Source organism: Nipponia nippon, unplaced genomic scaffold, assembly GCF_047370975.1.
Source record: "Nipponia nippon isolate SJK-2023a ecotype South Korea unplaced genomic scaffold, ASM4737097v1 scaffold_23, whole genome shotgun sequence".
Taxonomy (NCBI): Eukaryota; Metazoa; Chordata; class Aves; order Pelecaniformes; family Threskiornithidae; genus Nipponia; species Nipponia nippon.
This window is the reverse complement of record NW_028262340.1, coordinates 5,896,814-5,923,033: the sequence shown is the minus strand read 5'-3', so window position 1 is coordinate 5,923,033 and position 26,220 is coordinate 5,896,814. Positions and strand designations below refer to the sequence as shown.

At 52.6% G+C, this 26,220-nt stretch overlaps 1 long non-coding RNA gene across 1 annotated transcript; it reads right to left on the bottom strand.

Annotated features, from left to right (window-relative positions):
* Window positions 1-414: 414 nt before the first annotated feature.
* LOC148055389 (uncharacterized) lies at window positions 415-3,621 on the bottom strand. The gene is made up of 3 exons (XR_015705559.1): window positions 3,485-3,621; window positions 2,608-2,730; window positions 415-870 (listed from the first exon to the last, which is right to left on the bottom strand). It is a non-coding gene; the product is annotated as an uncharacterized LOC148055389 (long non-coding RNA).
* Window positions 3,622-26,220: the final 22,599 nt, after the last annotated feature.

Below are 26,220 nucleotides of genomic sequence, written 5' to 3'. Positions count from 1 at the left end.
AAACGAGAGAGGTGGAGAGTCCATTCTTATGCATATGAATCGTCCAACTGCTCTGTATTGATCTTGCTCTACTTTATCTTTCCCCGCCTGCTTACACCACTTCTTCAGGTACCTGCAAAATTCAAATACTGAGAGAGCAAGGCAGACAACAAATGGGTATTTCCTAAAGCTGTGGGGTTTTCGGTGGACTTTTTGGTGAGGAGCATTATTTCTTAGCACCTTCCTCTTACAAAAGTAGCCCAGAACATTGTAACATTGTCTGTGCAAGAGCCGTAAGCCTCGAGTCCCCTTAGACATTAAAAATGTGCATGTACGTATATAGCTCTGCACATCTTTGCAAATGCGCAGCTGTGTCTGCAGTAACTTTTCTCAGCTGTGCACTCACACAAGCCTACAGGTCCCTGGGAAGCATTCAGCCAACTCCTATATATATATCCCTGCATGCATTTAGTACATAGCTGCTCGCATATCCATATGCATGAATAGAAATGAATATGGATTAGTATTTCCAGGCTGTGCATTACTATGTGGCGAGGATGAGCACCATGTCTTGGATCCTGTTTCTGTAGGTGCTGTTAAAACCACAGAACACGAGAGGGGAACCTGTGAGTGGAAGATATCTGATGTGCAGGGAAACATGACAGCTCGTTTATACGACGTTCATGGGCTCAGCAAACCTGGGGCTAGGCGCTGCCTTGGAGCTGTCACGGCCAAGGAGGGTTTCGGGCAGGCTCTGGGCGATGGTGAACGCCGATGTTAGCAAACGCGGGACAGGCTCGTTTGAAAAAGGCGTCAAACAGCAACGGTTTGGCATCATCGGCATCAGGCGGTGCAAGGCTGCCGCAGGGTACGCGTGTGCGATGTGCAGATCTGCAACCAGGAGTGGGGGCTGAGGGGACGGGAACCCCCTTCCCATGTTAACGGTGCCCCGTGGCGTGGGGTTTGTGCCTCCTGGTGAGGAAAACACAGCTTTCCCCATGAATAGTACGAATATATTCAGCCCCCAAACTTATGTGTGCACATTAATGCTAAGCGTATCCTAAAATAAATGCATCCCTGGCATATATCTCTGCTCGTACTTCACACTCCCACGTCTGCTGCGATTCAGGACCCAGGTCTACTGAGCCATAAAGAGCCGTGAGGTGTTTTAAACTATTTCCTTCTCTTTACAAATCCTCCTCCTATTTTCTAATACACTGAACTATGAAATTAGGAGCCTGCGTGGCAGGCGCGTGAGCCCTTGTCGTCAGGATCTTTCCCAAGCGATGGCAGATGTATGGCAAAATTCAGAACCAGAAGAACACTCACAACTGCATTTTTAACTTATTAAACACAGATTGTCAGCTACTTCCTAAAATTGCTGTATTTTCATGTTTGCTTTCAAACCAAGCTGTGTATCCCCGTGCCTGCAGCTGGGCCGGTGACTTGCCCTTATGCAGTGTCCCCAGCGCTGCCCACGCTCTCTCCACGGTGTATTTTACTCCCAATCATAACGCAAGGTGCAAGGAAATCAAGCTGAGCTGATAGGGCTTATAATGGCAGGTTGGGGAATAAGGGAAGCATTAATATACGCCTCCCTGTAAGCCTGAAACAGTAGGGTCCCCAAATTTAAATCTCTTCTGCATGAGGGACTTTAATGAGCTAGGGATGAAGCTTGAACCTCAAGCTCCTCAGAGCTGAAGCCACGAGCTCCTGCTGTTTGCCCAACGGAGTAACGTCACCGCCTGGCTCCGGGGAAGGGAAAAAATCAGTGATTAGAGGGCAAATGCTCCTGAGTCAGTCGCTGGGACCATGGTCTGGAGGTTGGGGTGAAAACCTCTGTGTTTGCACCCCGGGGTTTGTCTTGGAGCTTCTTTCAGCCCTGGCTCATGCACCGCAGATTATTTAATGTTCCTTGCGCCCCAGGAGAGCGGTCCAGGACCCCTTGGGCTCCCCCAGCACAGCTCTGCTCTCCTGACTGCCCTGCTTGAGCTTTTTGCTTTTGACAGAAGCCAGCTCATAGTGGACAAAAGGATGCCTCTGAAACTCTTAAAAGGAGCCAAAATAAATGATTTTATAAATACCTTTGTCCCTAACTATACATCTCGCTCTTGCAGATGTTCTTTGGCATTAGAAATCCTCTTGGCCCTTTTTAGCTTGTACATATTTAATGGGAAATTAGGTCTTAAATCCTCCGTCTCCTTGCCGGCTGCAGGAACCCTCTCTGAGGTTAGGCAAAGATTTGGTCTATGGCCAAGCGCAGGATCAGGACTCAGCACTTCTGCGGTGAATCTGAGTGTTGGCACCTTCCTTTGGGAATCCTGGCTCCGCTTTTCACCCACCCTTGCCATAACCAGAGGCTGCAGAGAGCCAGAGCCAGACTGGGTACCCAGGCGGGGAGGAGGGAGCACTACCTGCTCCATTTACCCTTGTTGTTCACCAGCCCTAAATATCTGCCAGAAAGGTGTCATTTTGTAATTATTTCCCTTTCATTAGCCCTGGCTGCACCTTGTCAAGGAGGATCCCCAGCCACAGGCAGATGCTGCCACTTGGCTTTTCCCCCCTTTCCTCCTTTTTTCCAGCTTTGACACCCGGAGAACAGCCGCCCGGTTCGATTCATTCACTTACTCAGAGCCATGCAGCAGCCAAGGCGAACTGGAGTCCAGCAGAAATATTTCAGCAGTGCTAATTACAGCAGCACCATCAATAGCGAGCCGTGGTTTGTACCTATGGCAGAGGTGATTTCTCTCCCTGGTGTGCAAATAGGAATTAACTGTGAGGGACCCAGAACAGCAATTAAAATGCAACCTAAACTGGAGGCAAGGTGTGACCTGCAGGGAATTATGGTGCATATGGAGAATCAGCTCCTTGAGCAGATTTTCTGATGCCTTTGGTGAGGCAGGTAAGGTCCCAGCTGATGCCCCCAGTACGGCCCAGAGGTCCCCCAAAGGAACCAGGCCACCCAGCATCTCCCTCCCCAGCACGTGCCTCCATAAGCCTGCTCCGCAGGGAGGGATGTCGCTGCCTCTGCATTGATTACAGGTCAGGCTTTCCCAGCCGCCAGCTCAAAGGGCCCTGAATCAACGCATGATTTATGGAGCTGAGTGGGAAAGGGAGGGTTTTTCTGGCTTGCCTTTTTGGCTCGGTTCAGGGAATTCTGCAGCCAGTTCAGCCCCTAAATTGGGGAATAAACCAGACCCCTCTGTGACCCTACCCGCTTTGCCCTGTCCCCAGTCCTCGCTGGGCGCTGGGGTGGGCTCAGCGCAGGAGGAGAGGCAGCGGCTGGAGCATCTCTGAGCACGTTGCGGTCGGCCGCAGGATTGCTGCACAGCCCTTCCATGGGAACATCCCCAGATGCTTCCCCAAGCTAAATGGCCCGGTGGCTTCCAAACCCCTGCTTCTCTGGAGCAGAAAGGAGAGGGGAGGGGAGCGCCTGGCAGCCGGTGGGGAGCAGACCCCAGCCCCTCTTCCCCAGACCCCAAGGTGAGACTCAGGCAGACGTTACCTGCTGCCTGTGCTGCCTGCACCAGCCTTCCTGCTGAGGAGGACAGCACACGGAGCTCAGACACCAGCAGCAGCTCATCTCCTGGCTGCAGCCCTGCTAGTGCAAGCTTTTCTCCATTGCTAAGGTAGCCCTTTTACCACCTCTAGAAGAGAGAGCAACAGGCTAATCTCCTTCCCCAAGTGGAATCTGTAAACTATTTTCTTTTAAAAGCATCACTAACGAGCATCGATTGGGCTCAGCTCCCTCCCTGCCCGGCCAGCACCACTGCCAAAGGGCTGCGGGAAGATTGATCAACAGCGTTCCCCTGCGCCGCTCCCCAGAGCCCTTCCCTGTCTCTTTTCTCAGAAAAGAAAAAGGTTTCTTTAGCAGTTGATGGGAAGGGAGCAGGGGGATGTTCATCAGCGCCGCAAGCCCAGGTGGCCTTGTGGCAAAGGGTGCCGGGCTGCGGGTGGGATCCTGCCCCAGCCCCTCGCCCTGCGCTGGGTCCCTGCTGCGGAGCAGGGCTGGACGCCTGGCTCTGCTGCCATGGCATGGGAGGACCTTTCCCTCCTCTGTATCCCAGTGTCGTTACTTTGGGATGCTGCAAAAGGCTAACGAAGAAAGAAGCATTTTAAAAAGAAAGGAGTATTTTAAAAGAATAAAGGAAAAAAGAAGTATTTAAGAAATCAAAGTTTTGCATCTCTAAAGATAAGGGATGGGGACGCTCATTTCCATCTCTCCCACTCGCCGTGCCGCGTGGGAGGGAGGTGACTACCAGCACTTCAAAATTTAGTATCTCCTCTGGGCAGAATAACCGTGCACGGAGATCTGCCCATTTCCATTTCAACGTGCAGAGGTGCCACAAACCCCCAAGCTCTCAGGCAGCTATTTTGCAACCCGTTTGTCCCCATCGCGCCTCTCAGCTGCAGGTGTTTCCCAGAGCAGCGCCCGCAGCGCACGGAAGTTATTTCAGCCCCGGCGTGGCGAGGAAACGCCACCGCACCGCAGGGTCGAGTCGTTTTTAAGGCTGGCTTATTTGCTGCAAATTCCCGGCAGTAAACAGCGTCGAGGAATGAATTGATTCTGTGCAATCTCCACGTTAGATGCAATTATATCTTATGATCTGGTAAAAGCCAGGATTTATCTCCTGCTTTGATAGGCAGCCCTTTTCTTCCTCTAGTGTTTTAGCCATAAAGCTCTCTCCCTCTCATTATACTTTATCACCATGCAAACGGTTTGGAGAGAAGGATATTTTAAACACTGAATTAACATACAAATGTAAAAAAAAAAAAGAAATAACAACCCAAACCCATGCCCTGCAAGAGCAGCATAAATATGGAGAAAAATAATTGTGCATTAATGCTAATTGAAACAGTGAGGGCCCCACTTACATAATTTTGAATATGCATCAATTGAACAAAGAATTAATGGAACTTAAAAAAAAAAATCCCAACAAAAGAACCCCCATTTCTTTTTCACCATTAATATTATTAAAATGTTTTACATTCTGGGAATAATTGTCTGTTTGTGAGCGAGAATTAACCCGTGAGTCATTATCTTTAACAGTTATTATTATTTTCATATTTCCCAGAATGGTGCTAAACACACCACAAAAACAAATCAGACGCAGCAATCGCGGGTCTTTAGAGAAAAATCTAACAGCCATGACCGGGCACTCTGTGTCAAGCTGCTTTAAGTTGCTTCCTTGCCTCAGTTTCCCCAGTGCGTCTGGATGGTCGCTCTCTCCTCTTTCACCTCCTTGGCCGGGAGCTGCCCCGTCGTGGGCAGCAAGGTCCCTCCTGACCCCCACGGGCACCTTCCTCCTTCCTAAAGCCATCAGCATCTTCCTCGGGTCGAGCTCGGCCCCCTGCTCACCACAGCGCTCTGCTCGGGTGCGTGTCTGCCCGCTCCCAGGTATTTAAGGAGCTGAAGCCACCCCTGGTATTGTTGCATTTCCATATGTGACTCCAAGGTCTGAGCATTCAATTAAAATCGTTGTATAAATTACTGCATATGCTAATGGCGAGGGAAGAAGTTTGGTGTAATACCAAAGCCTCTGCAGGCGTCGATGGCAGAGTTCAAACAGCCTGGCTACAAGGAATGAAACACCAGCCGGGATCGGAGTCTGGGTGGGAATTCAGATTTAAAGGAGAGCACCTTTTGAGGGGGGAAAAGCAGATGCATGAATAAACTATGAGTGACTGGGAAGAAAGTTGGTTATTACTTTATAAAGAGCCCTAATTTAATTAAGGTGTGCAGAGACTCGCCCGCAGGGCTCTGCCAAAGCCAGCCATGGGACAGCGATCCCCACCACCTCCAAGGCTTTCCCTTTCCTATCCCTAATTTCTTCATTCTGCAAATTATTTTTGCATTTCATTTTTTCCTTGCAGACATTCAACTAAAACATTCCGCCCCTCTCTGGCATTTCCCATTGCAGGTGTGATTAAATCCCGGCATCCCCGCTGCCCCCCATCCACCAGGCTCCTCTTGAGGTCCAGCCTGGCTCCTGGAGGCTTTGCACGCTGCTGGCAGCCCGGCAGCTGAGCTGGGAGTTTGCAGGCTGCGGCGCCACTCACTACATCTTTGATGCCTTGAGGCCAGACTGCATTTATGGGAATGTAACTAGGTTAGAGAAGACCAAAAAAAAAAAAAAAAACAAACCACAGAGATCCTGGCATGTGAATGTAGGCTAAGGAGACCACAAGCTTTAATCTTCTTCAGGGTGATAAATGGGAAAGAGGTGGAAAAATTTGTCCTGTCTGATATTCCCTATATATATATATAATTTTTTTTTTCTTTTTCCCAAAAAGTCCCTTTGTGAAGCTGGGAGAATACCTCAAACGGGATGTAAAAATGAACTTTCTTAGGCTGGGCACTGATGCCAAAGCCTTTTGGCTGAGCCTGAGCAGCCCCTGTGATGCCAAAGATGGAGGAGCAACCAGTGCCCGGTGTGGTCCAGCACCCCGGACCCAGTGCCGGCATCTCCAGGGGCTGATGGGCTCCCAGCTCCCTCCTTCCTCACTGTCCACTCCCTCTGTTTCTCTCCTTTATCCAGCTGGCTTCTCTCCAGCATGGCAGCATCCGTCCCCGCTCTGAGTTGCCCCGGGGGTGGTGGGGCAGGGTTTCAAGGGCATCGCCCCGTCGCGAGCTGCTCCGAGCAGGTGCTGCAACCTGCGAGAGGCGCTGGGCCCCGCTCCCAGGGCACAGATGGTGTTTATGTGTTAGGAATAACCCAAGCTCACTACCGCTGCCTGAGCTCCCGAATGTTAATCGCGGCACCGGCAAGCTGCCGAATGTCCCTGAGCGGGATCCAAACTCCGTCTCGCCTGTTTCTGGAAAGCATCCGTGGTGCATGCCTGTCGCTCCCACCCAGAGCGGTTCATGGGTGCGCTGCAGCCGGGGCTGTGCTGTGCCTCGGCCAGGCTGTGTCTCGGCCTCATCCTGGCTCTTGCCGCATCCCTCGGCTCCGCAGAGCCTTATGCCAAGACTCCTGGCAGCGCGTGCCTGGCTGCTCCCTCCCAGCTGACTCCTGCAAGGCAGAGAAGGAACAAGCTCCCAGCCAGGACACCCCAGGAGCCTGTTTTGTGCAGCTCATTGCAAGGCTGTAATAGTCTTCAGGTGCGTTAAACTGGACCAACCACTGAGGGTGGTGGGTGTAAACTGTATGATGAAGCCAACTTCTCTTTACTGTAAGCATGGGATACGGAAAATCGGGCACTGAGGAGGCTGGTGAAGCTTCCAGCTGAGCTGCAGTGTGACAGCAATCAATTCCCTTCCTTTTAGGAGGCAAAACGCCACGCTCCAGCCACCTCCTCTGCACGTCTCACCTTCCCTCTCAGCCGGGAGGTGGTGGCTTTCCAGGGGAGGACGTCTGAGCGTCCGGAGCTTTCTCCAGCTGGCGTCAGCTTTCCTTCTCCATCCAGGCAGCTCCAAGGGTGCTCGGAGCACTGCGCATCCAGCCGGCTCCATCGCTTCTGCAGGCGGGCTCAGTGCGGGGCAAAGCACCACAGGAGAGATTTCTGTCTCTGGGGGCAGTGGATCCCAAACTAAGGCAAAATCAGCCATGATGCCAAGGTGGGCAAAGAAAACCTGGATCTTTGCTCTGCTGGGGCATCTGTAATGTGCCCTGGAAAGCGATGGCAGGCTTATTCCTGATGTCCTTTCTGCTTGGCAGGCACCAGCAGCACATGGGCTGGTGAGCTGCGGGAGTCGATGAGGTCTGTGACAGCTCCGAAACGCAGGACAAATTGCTGGGAACAGTGATGGATGGCCCGCTGCAGCTTGTGCCGTGCCTCTGCCGCTGCTCTCTCGGCGGCGCGGGGTCCGTTGGAGTTAACTCTGGGACAGCTTTGGTGCAGGGTCAGTCACTTCTCCTCTGACCCAGCTGCAAAATTCATTATCTGTCTTCCCTGAGAAGCCAGTGCCCTCACCCTGGATAATTCTTACCCAAAGGGTCTCTCTACACCAGCACCGCAATATGGAGATGCTTTTAAGGGCCAGAAACAGCCACCTTGAAAACATCCTCTGCTTTGTAACCCTCCTTGGAGGCTACAGAGCTGGTGAAGGCTCGAGGGTTCCTCGGAGGGTTCCGCCGGCCGGTGTGCATCCCACCGCAGCCTGCATGGATCCAGGCGGTGATGTGCTGCACCGAGCCGGGAAAGCTCTCGGAGGCGCTTGACAGGTATGAGCCTAACCCAGCCCCACGACACCTGAGGTTACGTGGCAGAGCCCCCCTCCCCAGGCAGCCTTGCAGGGAGGGGTTAATGCATTTTAAAATTAGCTCTGTATGCAAAGAAGGGGACAGCTGTTTCCTGTTTATAAATGAAATAACGTTGATTGGGCCTCCTGATGCCGGCTTGCTGTACAGCTAATTAGCTACCAGACGCTGAGCCTCAGCAGACGCTGGAAGGGGGCCGATCCCGGCGAGGCGGCTGTCGCGCCGATGAGGCGGGTAGAGGAGGGTCCGGGGTGCTGCGAGACAGCCCAGCACTGGGTGGGGGGCCAAGAAACCCAGTTCCCGGGGTGCAGAATTTCTGGGCCTTACTCTGTTGTCATTTACTCTGCGTCGACTTCAAATCCTGGCAGCTCTGTCACTTGCTGTAGTCATCTCTTTGGGCTGGAGACAAAAATCTGAATGCGATGTCTTTAAACCTTTCTATGCTGCCAGTGTAATTTTGCTCCCATCTCTTTACCAGGGGGTTTCCGAAGGAGGTCACCGCAGCCCAGCTCCGACTTGGCAGCACCATCCCGCTCCAAAAGCCTCTCTCCCCATTAGTTCGGTGCGGCATCGTTAGGTGCTGCGCTCCTTGGGCATCCCGCGCCAAACGCTCGGGCTGGGGAGAGCTCACGGCTTTGCTAGGAGGAATGCTACAGGAGGGAGCTGGTGTTTTGGGACGTCGCCGTTCCCCACTTTCCTTCCCGTGGTCCCTGCTTGAAATGTCTTGACTCGTGAGCTGCCGGCGGAGGGAACGGCAGCGCGGGCCAGGCTGCCGCGCTGCTGCCGCGCGTGCCACCTCTGAGGAGCATGTAGGAAGAAATAACGAAACCCAGCAGAGAGCAGATTTTTGAAGCCCATACCTTCTGGGGTTTCAGTGCCAGCAGGCAAGAGCTGTTTCCCAGCAGGACCGGGCGGTTCAGAGCCGAGATCAAGGTATGACGCTTTGCAAGGCTGCCCGTCGGAGCGCTTCAGCTCCTGGCAGATGTGGCACGGGCCAGTTAACTTGTGCGTTTGTGCCCTCCCTCCTTGTGCCTTAGCCCGTTTTGCATTGCCCAGGTCCCTGGCCCATTCCCGTGGGAGAGCTGACCCCGGCAGCTTGGGAAGCCGCTCTCAGCTGATCCTGCGTCCGAGCCCAGAGCGCTCCAGGTTAAGGCAAGCTCAACCCTGTCTGTCTGCGTCGCAATTACATTTCTTTATGGCCATACAGATGTGACCCTGGGGATTATACTCCTGACTCCCTGGGCTGGCTGTGTTTGTCTACCTCTTCTTTAAAAACCCTGGGGAAGGAGATGCTTCATCGTTCTTGACCTGTACAGCGTCGAACAGAGCGCAGGCCTGCGCGTGGCTAGTGGGCTCTTTTGTGGTGCCTGTACACAGATTTTAAATAGTTCCTTTCAATCTTTTGAAAAATTTGCTGGCAGGACAGCGAGGTTGCATGCAGGTAAACTGTCTGCTGAGCTCCCGCAATTACAAGGCTGCCCCAAAGTGACTATCATTTGCTACAGAAATGTTTTTTAGGCAGCTGAATAGTGGTAGAAGTAGGAAAAAAATCAATAGCTACAATCCCATTGGCTTGGTTTTACCGATGAGCCATGCTTTCCGCTGCAAAAGCTTATCTAACAGAAAATTACTTCATGTAGCAGAAGGTTTTCAGTTGGCCAGAAACAATTCAGTCTGTGCGTGGGGAGAGGTTCAAGGTAAAAAAGCCTCACTGAACTTCTGAGGCTTTAAAAAGCAAATCCGGTCAAAACAATCTGATTAAATGTGTAGGGCTGCAGACACCGTCTGCTTAAACCTGCTCCAGTGCCGGGCTGGAGTAATCAGCAGGGAGATTATGGGCAGCGAGAGCAGGGATTTACCGACTCGAGAGGCAAGTCGAGGGTCTGAATCTCTGGCAGAGCTGCCGCGGGCGGCGATGTCTCGCTCGTCACGGGGAAGGGGTGTTTCTGCTTGTCAGCCTGGTGATGGGCAGGGCATCACCTCCTGCCCTGCGCAGAGCTGCGAAGGCAAAGAGCGAGGTAGGAAGACTCCCCGAAGGTCACGCTGGCTCCTGGGAGAGGCAGTGGCTTTGGGTGCTAAATTAGCACTGCTGCTGTTTTAGGTTACCCGTTTCATAGCTCGGTGCCTCAGTTTCCCTTCTTGCTCTGTCTTGCCTGTTTAAAATGTGAATTCTCTGGCGAAGGGCAATCCCTAGCTGTGTGTATGGAGCCATGCCTCCATCACAGCATCCACGTACAACCAAAACTGGTCTCTGGTAATAGCAATGTAATCAAGAAACTATGGGCTATCACTGGGCACTGAGATACCAGACGGGTGGATTTAATAATACAGTGGGGCAGGGCAAGCAGGACTCCTCCTGGAGAGCCTGCGCTCCTCTGCAGAGGCTCAGTTAGTTAGTCTAGAGGCTCAGTTAGTCTCTTTAGGGTCTGAGCTAAAGGAGAGTTATTCCCTCGCAGGTTGGACATTGAGGTACTCAATCATTTCTACTCTTCAGTGCCCAGACACCGAGCCAGGGAAGCAGTCCCAGCTCTTCCAAGGAGGCTCATCAATAATGCACTGGTAATATAACATTCAGCGTATTCAGAGGCTCCAGCCATTCACCTGTCGGGGGACCCATTCACCCCCCAAAGCACGTGCCCGTCGAGAGCCTGGGCTTGGCTGGGCGTTATGGGCTTTGAGCAAACTTTCAGGGTACTTTTGACGAGCCGCTCCTCGCGTGCAGCCTTCTGCCTCCCTGCCTTTCTCTCCCTTGCTGAGTCAGCACCTTTCTCATGTGCTGGCTGCACCCTCAGCATCCCCAGGGCTTGGGCTGATGGGTTGCAGAGACAAGGTCGCGGCACTGCTGTCCGGACAGCTGTGTGTCCATCCATGCATGCTCATCCAGGCTGCAGCAGAGCCTGAAGGTCGGGGGACTGGGGCAGGACCAGCCCTGGAGCTCGTGGTCTTCAGCTCGTGGTCTTCAGCTCCTGGGGATGGGGAAGGGGCTGAATAAGTCTCAGTTCTGCTGGGGAGAAACACCGACTCCGCTGCTCCGGTCTTCCCATCTTCCAGGCTGTTTCTGCAGCACACATCACTGGTGGAGAAATGATGGACCTGGTGATGCTGACAGCTATAAATCCCAAGGATTTTTGTAAAGACGGGCCGGCATTGCTCCGTTCCCCCTTGCAAAGGAGGCACAGGAGGGTGAAAGCGAGCTCGTGGCAGGGCTTCGGCAGAGGAACCGGGGCATGGCTGAGAGAGCAGGGAGAGGAGGCAGCGACGGCTTTTATGGAGGATAAATCACTGTCACAACATGTAAATGAAGATCACTCAGTGCGGGTGGCTTCTCCCAGGCAGTGCAGAGAGCGTTATGGGATCAAGACCCAGACATTTAAAAATCAAAGGGATTTGACTCTTCTTTTAGTATCTGTCAACTGCTCTGTGCTGGGAAGCCTGCCTCTGCTCAGGCTGAGCCCAGCAAAGGCCTCCTGCAACGGCCTCAGCTGCGCGGGGAATGGATTGCATCGCTCTCCCTTTCTCTTCCCACGAAACCTATTCCCAACACACTGCTGATTAATTTCCTGCCTGTTTCTTCTCTGCAGCTGGAAAATGGCTGAGAATGACCTGGGAAGGCTGGCTCGCCTTTCAGACGGAGACCTTGACTAGACAAGCAGGCGTCCTGGGGACAAACCTATTTAGAGCCACTCAGTGCCATCAGCTTCACAGCAGTGGGTAGAAATTGCTGGTCAGGGGAAACAGAGGCCAAAATACACTTTGTTTGTGCATTTGTGCACAGCCACAGTACGAGGCCCAAGAAGCGGACGGGTGTCTCCGTTTCCCTGTGCGGCAGGCAGTGGAGGAGCGGGAACCAAAGAGATAACAACGGCTCCCATCCCTCACCGCGGTTAACGCTGTCCTGGGATGGCTATACCAACACCATGGTCAGGGTAAGAAAAGTATTGGATACTGGGATCATAAATCCTGTCTGACCTCAGGCTTCAGGGCACCTGCAAGGGGTCAGGAAGGGTATCGTCATAATGGGTATATGTTAGGAAGTTGTTATTGATACTGATCTGCATCGGGGTTGGGGTCACTGGAATTACCTTCCTAAGTTCGTGAAAAGGTATTATACCTTCTGTGCAGTATTGAAATAAAACGCTCCTACCCCATGAAAGAATTAGCTTCACTAATACTGCAAAGCTGCTTAATGGCAGATTTGCCTCCTGTAGCAGACTTGCAGCATTGGGAGAACCCGGCTTGCCTCAAACGCTGACACCACGGGCAGCTGTGCCAGGGCTCCGAGCGCGGCACTACAAGTCTGCAGGACGGTGCCCTCCCCCTGAAAACGCGTGAGCACCCTGCCCCAGCACAGCCCAGCTCCTTTCCTGCCATTTTCTTACAGGAGAGCCTGGCTTCACTCCCGTATGGACAACCCCCCGGCCTTTCAGGCTGGTTCCTTGCAGTGCACGGGATGGCCAAACCAGGCAGCTATGTATAGTAAGGCAATCTGCACTGTTTAAAATTTTCATGAGGATATTACAGGAATCGAGCAGAGCCCATCCATCACCTAAATTACATTTCTTACTATGACGGTGCCACGCGTGTTGGCAGCTGAGGCAGCAGGAGAGGGCAGGGGATGGAAATATTACAGGCGGTTTTTGTCACCGTTCCTTTTTCAGGAAAAAGCTGCAGCGATGAGGCAGCCCTGGGGAAAACGTCAGGTTCCCTGGACCTACGCAGATGAGACGCAGGACTCCCCAGCCCCTGGGACAGAGGGGACACAAGGGATTTTTTGGGACCTAAGAAGCGGTAGATGTTCCTTGAGCTGGCCCGGGGAAGGGACCGCTGCCTTGGGGTTTGACTGGAGCACAGGGCTCACCTCCGATGCCCTCTCGCTGCCTCTTCCACTTAACCTCCTCCTAACCTCATTTCCCTCTGAAAGGTGCAGGCACGCCCCTCCAATTTTTGAGGCTTAATTTAATAACCCTGCTGATGTGCGCTGAAATCCTTTAATGGGAGAGAGGCCAAGGATTGCTGCGTAGGTGAAGGACTTCTAAGAAGCCACAGCGATGTGTTCAGCAATAAGCTGAAATGACTGTTTAAAAGGGCAAACGGAGCGATATTTCCTGAGAGCAATTCTTGGACGCAGCATGCCCCTGCCTGTACACGCCCTTATCTCTCCATCTTTAGGCTGAAGGGCTAACGTACAGTTATATTTAATTTATAAAAAGCGTAGTAGTAAATCACAGCTGGGAGAAACCACTGTTTCAGCCTTTCGCTTTCCTGCTTGTACTTGACTGTACACGCAGTCATTACTCAGGGAGTTTTCCAGGGCTTTTTTTTTACTGTAGCTTGTATTATTTTAGAATGGCAGATGGCTGTTTTCTGAATAAGTTTTAGCTTTTGGGGATTTATTTTAAAAGACAATAATTCTCATTAAAAACATCTCATGAATTTTTGGAACGAGCCAGCTATGGACAGCAGGGCACGGACCTCCGCAGCGCCTGCTGCTGCAGGCTGGAGCACCGCTCAAGCCACTGCAGCGATGCAGGAGCTGGGGGCCCCGTGCGATGCTCGTGGTGAAGTCCTCAGCTGTCCTTCGCCTGGTTCCTAGGGCCCTTTAACCCACAGCTCCAAATCGAGAGTGTCTGAAAGAGCCTTTTGTGGAGGCCGGGATTTTCCCAGAGCTCCCGCTGTGCACGAGCAGCCCCCAGCCTTGACGGGGCTGGGGGACGTGGAGCGGTGACACCTGGAGCCACCGACCAGGAGAGAAACCCACCGAGCTCTTGTCTACACCCTCATCTGCTTTGCCTCGTGCTCACATCTGCCCTCCCCACCACCACTGCTCCCGGCTCTCCGTGGCCGGTGCTGGAGGCAGAGCAGGTTACCTCGGGCTGCACCAACGATTATCGTAAGAAGCCCGGCAAGAATCAGGGCCACGTGGCACGCGCATTTTAAATTACCCTAAAAATGACTTGGCTACAGACTTAATGAAGTGTTAATATATGAAAATCTCTCATTAAAAAGCCAAACTGTGGAGGCTTTTGATGACTGGTTGGCCGGACTCTGAACTGAGACCAATTAGATATGCAAAGTTTTTTCAGAGACCTTTGCTTCCGCGCCTGGCAGCTTGCTCTCCCAGCTGCCGTGCCGCTTCTCTTGTCGCCTTTTTTTTTTCCAGAAGGTGCCGGGTTGAAGCTCCAGCTCCACACACAGAGCAAGCACTGGGGTTTGCAAACAGCTTTGGGCTGAGCTGTGCCTCGCTGCCCTGTTTTGGCTTCAGCCTTGGGAGCGAGATGGTGGGAACCTCTGTCCCATGGGCGAGCCATGGAGGGAAAACCAGCAGCTGGGGATGCGTCTGCTTGCTTCTTCTTGGTGACGAGCAGGGGCAGCACAAAAGGATGCTTTCTGCCTGCTGTTTCTGTGCTGCTGTGGTTTTATCAAATGGCTTCGGGCAGGGACAGAGTAGCCAAGGGGGCAGATGTGCCCGAGGGTGGGCAGCCGAGCCCGGGGCCGTGCAGCCGCCTCCAGCACTTGTGGCTGTGCTGGGCAAGAGCACGACCCACAGGGACGGGGTACAACCGACCACACCGGGGGACACGGGGTGTCCTGGCCTCTTCTGCCATCATCCCGTCATGCTTCACGTCACCGTGGTCCCTGCAGTGCCTGGCTCCTCATTGCCATGAGCCTGTTGAATAATTCATTCCCACTGCCCTCACAGAAGATGGAAATGGAAAACACTGTTATTCAGCTCATTTTTTATGTTCTGTTTCCCAGGGAGGGAAGTGGCACGTTTACTTTTAGTAGCTTCCATAAAACACACTCTGAAATCCTCCCTCATCTCTGCTGGGGGCGGGCAGGAGGCCGAGGGCACGGCGGTGGGCATGGCCGGCCGAGCTCTCTGTGTGGGGCACTCGGGATGCTCCTGCTCGTAGCCCGAGACGGCCTCCTCCGATGTTTTTTCTGCTGCTGTCTCCTCCTCCTCTTCTCAGCCCCATGTTAGGTGTGCGGAGGGACTCCCCAGCTGGGGCGGCAGCAGTAAAAGTGCAGCAGGAGCCGTGAATGCAGCAGATGACATAAATGTAAATGAAAGAATTAGGGAACAGAAGGATGGAAACCAACCCAGTGAGGCTTCTCCGGAAAATGCCATTTGCCTGGTGCCCTGAAATGCTCCTGGCCTTGGGATTATTTGCTATTGAGGCCGTGGTGCTTGGCTGCAGGGTCTGACAGACCCTGTTGCCTTGGGCTCTGGGGCAGGACTGACAGCACCGCGATGCTCCGGGATTTCAGAAGAGCGTTTGAAACTGCAGCACGGGAATGAGCGAGCTGCAGGAGCTGCGGAGCAGAGGAGCCGTCACTGTGGGTTTGAAACTGCTTCTGCAAGCACCAAGTAGAGATGTGCTTTGATGAAGGCAACAAATCCTAAATTTCACAGCTGAGAAAGAGCAAATTGGACACCCTAATGGATTGTCTAGGTTCCCGTTTATTTACCTGTGCCCAAGGAGCAGGATTCCCTGGGGGCTAGAGGACGTGCTGGGGCACACGGGTTGTCTGCTCTGCCGCACCGCTGGCCTGGTCCCCCACCGCCGGGGCCACCAGCCAGGGCGAGTGTCCCTGCGGGGACTTGACCCAGTCGTGCTGGCACAGAGCGGCTCTTCCCACTCCCCGCTGCCTTCGGACCGTGGCAGAAGGTCCCTTTGCCGCGCTGGCTGGCGAGGACAGTAACCAAGATTTATGAGGGCGCCGGTGTTCTCATGCGTCAGTCCTGCCAGGAGCGGAGTGATGAGAGAAAACACCATTGATCGTGATTATGAACGGAGGCAGATGGATGTGACGGGCCCTGGGAGGGGCTGCGGCTGCCGGGGCAGGGGGGGGGTCCCCCGGGTCCCTCTACACCGGGAGCAGACCCCATCCTGCCAGGGCGGCTGTGGTGCTGGAGGTTTGTGCTGCCTGCTCAGCCGCCGAGCTGCCGGTCCTGAGCCGAGCTCTCCCTGTCAGCACGCACCCCCAAAGCGATGTTACGGGCTCCAGAGCAAGGAGAGTGAAATTAAGTATTATCAAGACATGAAACTTATGCAAAGCCTCATTCAATTAAGTCACCTATGTCCCTACTAGTTAAAGGTGTAAAAAAACCCAATCCCTTGGGATTCATAGAGGAACCAAAGCTGAACCTCTGCACCCGGGCTACAAGAAGAAGTGCTGCTGGGACGTCCCCAGGGGAAAAAGGGGAACTGGGGTTTGGGAACGGCTCACAGGCACGGCAGGGAGCAGCCGCCAGTCCCCAGCACAGCCTGGCCACGTCTCTCCGCAAGCACTTCCCGGGGTGCTCAGGATGAGCCCCGGCACCCTCGCTTTGGGTGTAACCGGGTGCAAGGGGCTCCCGCAGACGGGCCGGGCCGGCCAGCGGGTGCCCTGCTCTCTGCAGAAGCAGCCATCTTCTTTTTCCTCCTCCCAGTACATTTTCCTGCGTGCACATGAATTATTTATGCAAATGTCTTTGCTATTTATAAGTATTCAACAGATAGCTTGGACAAACAGCCTGCAGCTATATAACAGCAATGCCCACTTCTTATCTAGCACTTGTCATTTGTAGATGAGAAAAGGTTTTACAGTGGAGACCGGGCTTTGGTAATAGGATGGCAAAAGCTGTGAAATTGTTGATTTCTGCCCTGTAGACTGCATACCCCTTACCATATGTGAATTACTTTTATAAAGTGCATGAACTGTAGCTAAGTAAAGAAATATTATTGCTGGTGAGCTCACGTTTACTGCCCAAGAGCCTGCACCCCCACTGAAATGAATAAAGGCTGAATACCACCCTGGTGGAAACCCATGGCTATATAGATGCTATATTGTCAAACCATGAAGTACATGAATCTTAAGGAATTTTTTTCTGATTTCCTGAATGAAACTTTTAAACCAGATATATAACAAAGAATGAGCAAATCTGCTGCAAGGGGGAAGAACTGGATGAACTATGGCTCTCTCTCAGGATACAGGATTGCAGATGAACAGCAAGCAAGCGTGGCGCAGGAGCGCAGGTCGGCATTCCCCGCGACGTCCCTGGACCGTGCCTGCTGCTCCTGCAGCTCTCTGGGCAAGGGCTGAGCAGCTGAGCACCGCTCCAGCACCCTTGTCAGTCATCCAGCTCTTCCAGACTTCCTTCTTTTGTTTTCTGAAATTAAAGAAGAAAAAAAAAAAAAAGATGCGGGCAATTAAATAGCCTCTTCTTTTCAAATGACTTTTCCCTTCTCTTGTTTTTAATTACTCAGGCAGGTCTTTGTCTTGGTAGTGAATGCATTTGCATAATACCTGTTTTGTAGGAATTGCTTTGGTTTGGAAAGCATTACCCTGAGTGCGATTCGGCATCTTTTACGCTTCCGCAACGCATCCTGCAAGAGCGCGCAGGCAGTGGCTTTGTGAGCCTGAACACAGCCCGTCCCGCCGCAGAGCCCTCCTCCCTGTCCGCAGCGGCGACGTGGTTGAAAGCATCGGTAGGAGCTGGCTTTTGTGAAGAGTTAGGAGGAAAATTGTTTTGGAGGAGGTAACTATAGACATCACCTGCTGCTCACCGGGCTCTGAAGTCCCCGGGCAATACAGGGAAATGTTGCTTATAAAATCTGAGCGGTGATTTTGTCTTCAGATCATTTCTTTGCAGTCACCTGCTGCTTTATCACCTGGGATTGCCAGGCTTTGTGTAAATATAAATTAATCCTGATGATGATACTCTTGCGAGGCAGCTGGTGTTACACTGACACCAGTACAAGGTCGTCTGCGGCCTCACGTCGCAGGGGCAATGGGTGTCTCGCACCCTGCGCAAATCCAGCCTTCTCCCCCAGCAGCGGGAGGGGATGTTTTGCAGAACAGCTAGCGGGGGGGGAGATATTTTTTGCACATAAGCGATTAAACCTCTTCCTCATTCAGGAACTGACCTTGCAATATTGCTGCTTTGTCACCGTTTCTGGCAGAAGGAGAAAGAAATGCATCAAGCCCCTGGCTTTAATTTCCTCCTGTACAAGAGAGAGCGGACAGTAACGCATGCAGCAGCAGGGCAGCCGGCTCTCGCAGTGCCCCGGACAATCCCGGCACCAACACTCATTTACTGCCGCACAAAGGGAGAAGAATAACGCGTATGAAGCCGGCGATGGATGCACACCCTGCTTTGCAGGCCATTAAAACATGGGAGCAGTGAGAGAAATTGAATCCAGCCAGAGCAGACAGATGCTATTAGGATAACTCCCTGGAGAGAATCAAGCCAATCAGTGTGAAATCGATTCCCCTGTCCCCTCCTGAGAGGGTTTTCACAGACCTGTGTGTCACTAGTCCTGATAGCGGGAGCCCAGAGAGCAGCGTGGACGGCGAGGAGGACAGGGGTTACAGCCACACGTCAGAACAAAGCGGCTCTGTTATCTCTAGGTCAGCGCTCACCTTCCAGCGCTGATGCCCGACACTTCAAAGGCACTTCAAAGCGTTCGGTGTGTTCAGCCGAGCAGCAGGGACATCATCACATGGCTCACGCAGAAATGGGAAGACAGGGATGGATCCCTACCCTGCCACGGCAGCCCTTCGCCAGGGAATGAAACCCCAAAGGGGAAAGGGGCGTTAGAGGCTGTCCTGGGCTTCCGTGTGCAGCCGGTGCTCCAGAAGTCCCATGGCAAAGCCCAGGGAGCTGCAAAGCACGGGGGTGATTTTAAACGCCCATATGGCCCTTATTAGCCATTTCCTACAGCGAGTGGGACCGTAGATGTATATACTTCCAGAAATCCCAAGGGTTTTGCTTTCCAGATAGCCGAGTGCTTGAGGAGGCACTGAGCGCTGCTTGCCTGGAGGAGAGACAGCTGAAGGGAGACCCAGGGACCACCGCGGCTGGGAGCTGGGAAGAGAAAGGGAATTAATTCACTGTTCTCCGTGGCTGTTTTAAGTAAGACAAGCAGTCGTCAGGTTAAACTGCAGCAAGGGAGACTTAGAGTAGACACGAGGGAAGATTTCTGCCTTAGAGCAGCCTAGACAAGCTCTTTAAAGTCCCTTCCTCCGTGTTTCCGTGTTTCAATAAATCATAACATTTATCTTGTAAAGATCTTTAAGCACCTAAACTCCTAGGAGATTTCCTGGCGCGCTCTCCAGCAGTGCCTAATGCCCCATGACATCCATTAGCACCAGGCTCAGCGCTCGCAGATATCTGCCTGCGGTGCGGGCATTAAGCACAAAATGCTGTTGAGATTTGTGACCTAAGTCCCTTTTGAAAAGGGGAAACTCAGTCCGAACTCCCTCTGGCTCGTGGTCTTTCGTTCTGAAAGCAAATGTCAGCGTGTGCTCCGCTCCCCTGAATTACTCCTGTAACCGAAGGAGCCTCCTCGATACCCGTATCCCCGTATCCCGGCCCTCCAGGGCCGCCCCGTAGCGATGCTGGTGGGCTGCCTTCACCCGCAGGGGCTTCGGGCAGGACAGGGCTGGCTTGAAAACGCCGTGCTTTGTGGAGATGGAGATTAAAACACACAGGCAGCCACTTTACTTCCACCTGGGGACCGGCGATGCTCCGCGCCGGTGCCGCTAGCATGGCTTTGCCCGGCGCTGGTAGTGCTACGGGGCCATCCAAAAGCAGCCTCTGCCTCCTGGCCCGTCCTCCCCAAAGAAAGGGCTCCAAAGATCGTTAGCGCTAATAAGGACATCTACACAGGAGGGATTCAGAAGCATCTTCCCTCTTCTGTGCTTGATGTCCCTTTTTAAGGAAATCCACATTAAAAAAAAAAAAAAAATCCAAACCCAAAAGCAGAAAACCCCAAACAAACCCAATGAAGAGAGGTAATTCCTTGCTGTTTCTTCTCTGCCAAAAAAGTTTCTAGAGGAAAATTCTCATGATGGACATGTGGCTGTACAACTGTTGACAAGAAAACATTTCAATGGGTGTGTTAAAACTGGCATCCTGTCAAACTTTAAATTTCTGAATGATTGAGCTTTCCTTAGAGGATGCACAGAAGCATTGCACTCAAAAATTACTGTTCTCCTCCACTGGAGAGCCAACAAGTCTAATTATCGCCCGGATCTGCTGAGGCCGGGTGGCTTGTCAGCGTAATGCTATGGGATAATTGAAGTCCCAGCTTGCTCTAGCAGCGAGCAGCAGCTTCTCATTAAAACAAGATTTTCAGATTTTTTGATGACCCCTCCAGACACGGGAGCAAAAAACCTGCCAGGTGTCGCTGCTGGCGGGGCTGGCCTGCGCGCTAAAAACAAATTAAACCCCGAACTGAAGATGCAACAAAAATAAAAGCCCTGTTTGCAACCGGGGTTTTGCGGCAGCAGCAGAGGGGCCGGGTCCCGCCGGCACCGCGCCGGTGGCGTTGGGTGAGAGCCGGCAGCCAAAGGGAGAGGTGGAAACCGCTGCGGCCGAGCAGGACTGAGACCCCTCGCTCCCCTCCCCGCGCCACCCACCGCTCCTCGTATTCAGACAAATCTAAGGGAACACCCAGAAAAGCTGCTCCCTTTTTATCTTCAAGTGAAGCAAAGGAGCAGGGCAAACGCGGGTCGGCAGAGCAAAGCTGCCGCGGGCAGGTCCCGAGACACAGGGGTTTGCGGGAGCCCCTGTTTCTCACGACATTTGCCCAGCACAGAGGGGTCCGACCCTGCTTAGTCCTGCGCCGCGCAAACCGGGGAGCAACGGCACGACACCGGCACCACCAAACACCACAAATAACACCACCAAAGCCCCTGTGTCCGCAGCAGGGATATCTCTCCTGAAAAATAACTCTCCCAGCGATACGGTCGTCACAGGCAGCCAGGCTCCCGACGTACCCAGGCACTTTTTTCACCTGCAGACCGTAGCAGCAGACGCTTAATAGCGGTTGTCTGCGCAGCATCCGAAGGCAGCCGCCGCCTCTGCTCGGCGCTGATAAGGTGTCGGCGGTGCACACGTGTGCCGGGGGGACGCGGAGCCGCTGGAGCGAGTCCTGGGCAGCACCCGCCGGCACCTCGGACCCACCCTGGCACACGAGGGATGCGCTTTGATGTACACACACTAGAATAGAAAATTATACCCCATATATATAAATATATAAGTATAAAAAATACATATATATAGAAGAATAACATCAACTAGGCCAGCCAAGCCAGACCTGCACGCAGCACCAGGCGTTTGCAGTGAGCCTCACGCTTGCAGAGACATCGTAAAAATGGGTTTTTAAGCGGGGACTGATGGTACCGCTGCTCTTGCCGGTGCTGGAAGGTTCACTTGGGTCATGGCCAAAGTCTAATTGGGGTAATTATGTTCTGCTGCCAGTTTAAAAAGCCTCTACACATTCGTAGGGAGAGATATATATCTGTATAGTGTGCATATGCACAGATAACAGTAAAAACAGTAATTACATTAGCATTAGCTACACAGAAGTGTTTAAACCTTCTTGTTACATATTCAAGCAAATAACGCGTTACTAACCGCCTTTTCCCCAGCGCTGGCACATGCCTATGTCATATTACAACAGTAAATTTGCTTTGGCTTTTGCGTTTGGGGTGTTGTAATCGCACGTCCTCGCCTCCGGCCCAGACGCTGCAGCCATCTGATAATGCTGGGAGTGGGGCAGCCAAACCTCCCGGCAGCGCGGGGCTGTCAGCAGGTGCCACAGCCCTGCGTTGCTGGAGATGACCGTGCCGGCACTGGTAATTAGTGGGTTTTCAGCAGTCGGACTTGGCAGGCACCGATGCCTGCGCTTATCGGCAGGGAATGTGTGTTACAAATCGGGCTAGGTGAATAATTGATTTTTTTTGGTGCTCTTAAATCTGGAAGTATTTTTTAGAAAGTGAAAAAAAAATGATGCTTAAAAAATCAGAGATGCCTTAGAGAGCCGGTGAGAATAAATTAAACGTTTTTTTCAACCTCAAATTAATTGTTTTGCTTTGGATGAAAGCGTTTTTCTAAAAGAACCGTGGCATACCAAAGAACATTCGTAAGTGGAAAAATACAAATCAAACTGAAAACTACAGTCAAACTTCAAAAATCTGAACAAAAATGTTTTGACACATTCAAAATCTGTGTTTTGATTTGTTTTCTTTTGACACAGACATTTTAGCAAGACGAGAAGCACTCGCAGCAAGCTCTGAGCCCAAACCCGGCACCGCCGGCACGACGGGGAGAAGAGGCAAGAGACCCTTTACGGGTTGTACATCTGCAGCCAGACCTCGACAAACAGCTACAGCTGCCAAGTAAATCAGGGCTTCTCCCTCCAGGTTTTTAAATAAGAGCACACAGTTTTTTATATGAAATGTGTGCACTGTTTTATATGCCTGTGGAAAAGGCGCAGCCATTATTACCAATGACCTGATGTACAGTTCGGTGTTTTTACACTAACAATCGATAAGGTAGGCAGGCAGCGTGCGCAGGGGGAACGTATCACCAGGGATCTAATTAGTTTTTATTACTGTAATAACTCAACGGGTGGACCTGATGCTATTAAAAATAATGAAAGCTTTATCTCTGCAATAATTATTTTTCCTTTGAAAGCATGTATGGATGCGTGCCCGCACACACCTATGAACTGGAGATAAGAGGATGAGCTGAAGTGATTAACTCTCTGAATACGAAATCTGGATTTATTTTATAATTTCACTTTTAAGCCAAGAATTTAACAGCATTCAGGGAGCGTGCGTGGAGCAGGGAAGGGACCTCTCCACCATTCGCCCTGTTAAATTCCCTGGGGCTCCATCTTTCCCGCGGCCTGCCCGTCAGCACAGGGCAGGGGTAACCCCGCAGACAGGCACGCCGCGCGCCCCGAGGCTGGGGTGATGGCCGCGGCGGGATTTGATGACCGGTGGCCGTGGAGCCCCTGTCCCCACTCCTGCCGTGGGACAGCGCGAGCCGGCGCAGGGCGTGGGGCGTCTCGGCCCCTCCGCGGCTCTGCCTGCCCTGCCCCGTGCCCGCGTGTGGATCGTGTCGTGCCTCTTTCCCCTCCTGCCCTTTTCCTGCTGTTTTTCCCTAGCGAGCCTCTCCATGCCGAGGGCAGGGACTGTCTCCTCTCCCATGCCCAGCACCGTGCAGCCACGCTCTCAGCTGGGACCGCTGGGATGAACCTGATAAGGAACCATAATCGCTACCGAGTCCTTTGGCAGATATAAAAGCAGAAAACATTTGTCCTGATTACATTGCTGTGAAAGAGATGGGTTCAGGCATTTCTGGGATGCTCAGGGAACGTAACAAGCATTAACGCGCGCGGCGGTGGGAGGCAGAAGAGGAAATTACCGAGCAATGGAAGCAGACGGAGCACTAATGCATTCAGCTGCCTCTTTAACCCAGCTAACAAGCGGCAGCTCTGACATTCGTTGTGACAGCACCTGCCTGTCGCTGGGTTGGGGACCGCGGCGGCGGTGACAGTCCCACCTCCATCATCCACTTTGCTGAGGGGCTCAGAGACCTGGCGGCAAGGTGCGGGCCTGGGGAGGTCCCCGGGACAGGACGGGGTCTGTCCCCTCCGGGAGCAGAGGGAGCAGCTCCTGCCTGGGTCGGAGCAGCCCCAGGGCTGCCATTTCCCTGCTCTCTCCCCCTGGTCCCTCTGGTTTCTTCCCTCTCCCCGCAGCAGGAACAGACACGGCCAAAAGAAACCTTTTCTCAGCTCCGAGCTGCCCCCCGCGCCCTGGAGCCGCAGAGCCCGTGCGAGGCACGTGGGGCTGCTGCTCCAGCGGTGAGAAATCACCGGTGCGAAAGGCCCATCGGTGCCATCAATAACCACCGACACCTCCTGATTGGAATATGGATGGGGTCATCAAAAGCAGCACGGCCGCCCCTGGAAACCCATCTTGGCTGGGCTGACCTTACAAACCTCTTCAGCCCTGGGCACGATGGCCAGCAGAGAGACCCCGCACGGCTGTCGGTCACCTCTGGGGACCTGATGTCATTTATCTGGCAACGCTCTGGGCAAGAGGAGAGAAGGGAGAAGAATGAAGTATTAATTTTCAGCTCCCCTGACCCCCACTGGGCTCCAGTACCCATCACTGCAGTTATTACTGAAAGATTATTGCTGGCAGATTGCACGACTTCGGGGACAGCGACATGATGCAGCCACTCGCGCTGCTGCTGCAAAGCCAGCTCAGGGCACTATTTACAAGAAAAAAAAAGAAATAAAGGAAAAGAAGAATTAATCAGCATCACGCTGTAGCACGTGGCGGGGAGCGCGGGAGCCTGGGCTGGCTCACGGGAGGGAAAACATAGCTCTGCTCTTGATCATGGTTTGCATTCACATGCAGAAAATACGACTAAATTCAACGCCCCTTCTCTTAAAGGCAGCTGGGTTTTCCTATTACACTTTATTTGCAAATTCCCTGGGAATTTATGCCTTTTAATAGCTTTAAGTACCAGCTCCTTAGCAAAAGTCAGCTCTGGATGTTAATTTTCTCCCCCAAGACACTTCTCCGATGGACTTGGCTGCAGCACCTCGGTGCCAATTAGGCAGTGAGATGTCTCCACGCGCCCTCAGCCCCACTCCAAGCACACGAGTCGGCAGCCTGGAGCCGGCCGCTCGCCCGCCCTGAGCACCTCTCCCCCAGGAACGGGGGGAGCAGAGGAGGAGGAACGTGTCGGATGCTCCGGCACAGCCGCTGCTTTAGGGCAGGGGCTCAATCTGGCTCTGGCAAGATGGAAGGACAGCAGCTGTGTGCCCTTATTGTGTAAAAATCCCTTTAAATCTAAAGTTTCTGCAAACCGCAGCTTCTCACCCTTCAAGCGGCGAACACCCCAGAGCCTCTCGTCCCCGCGGGCTGTGCCCCACGGCCTCGCTCAGCATCTTCTAAGGGGAGCCAGAAACAGGATTTGGCCTAAAATATAAAGTTGTATAACCTAATTGCACACATTAAATTGTGATCGCTTAATACAGTGGTGATTCTCATCTAATTTAGATGAAGTCAAGGGTAAAATTCTCATTAAATTACCTGAGTAGAAGTAGGTGCTCTCATTTGCAAGAAACTTCTATTTCTTTATTTCATTTTGCACATTAGCACACCTATTGCCTTATCTTTACACTGCAAATGAGAGCAGCCGTTCCTCAATTCTTTTTGTTAATTTTTAATAGAAGCCTATAGAAACCTGCTGTGAGGAAGCAGGCAACACGTGGGTTGTTGGCTTTGCCTGATTTATTACGTTATGCCCTGCCCAGCTTCAGATCCTCTCTATATCATGGTGCATCCATAAATCTGCTAGCAGTTGTGGTTATTTGGTGCGTCAAGCTTCTGCTCTTGCTTTTCTTGCAAGCTTTGAGGAGCTAGCATGCATGCGGCAGTGTTATTCTTCCATTCCTCCTCCTCAGCATTGCTGCAGGAGTTAGTTATTGTGCTCGGCTCAGGGTAATTGCCAGAAAATGAAGTTCTGTCTGTTTTTGCCAAAAGGAAGACAGAAGAAGGGATTTAGCAGAAAGCCCTGGTGCTGCACGGTGCAATAGCTGACTCCTCCAAAAGTCCTGATCAGATAGCTGTCCAGATAAAATAAAGTCTGCTCTCCTCCTAATGAAGCCTCTATGTATTCCTAGTTAGAGCAGTCGCTCATTCACAATTTGATTTAAAAGAGACCCAAAGCTATTCTGGATTTCAGGCAATCATGAATTTCCAGCTGGCTCCTACACACAGCCCGGGTTAGCTAATGGGCTTCAAGAGAAGGAGCTTTGTTACAGGCTCCTTCACGCTCGGCAGCTGGCTGAGCTCCACCTCCAGAAGCAGGGCTGTGTGCAGGGCCAGATCCTGCTCTCCTGTCCCCTACCCAGATCAGCCAGGGCTGCCTATTAAACACTGCCCTTCACCCCAGCAAACACCATTTCCCTCTCATCTCCTCTTGGAAAAGAAAGACGTACCCACGGCAGAAGCACTCCCAAAGATGCTCAGGCTCTCTCCGTGGCTTTGCACAAGATCCTGGATATCTCCATCCTTCAGCATCCCTGCCCATAAACCCCAGCAACTCTGCTGCTAAACCAGCTCCCTATAAATCACTCCTAAGGAGGAGCAGGGCTGCAGAACATAAGCGTTCAGGTGCTGCCCACCCCATCCCCGATGCAGTAAATGCCTCCCTGCACTGAGGGGCCTGACCCATAGCTGC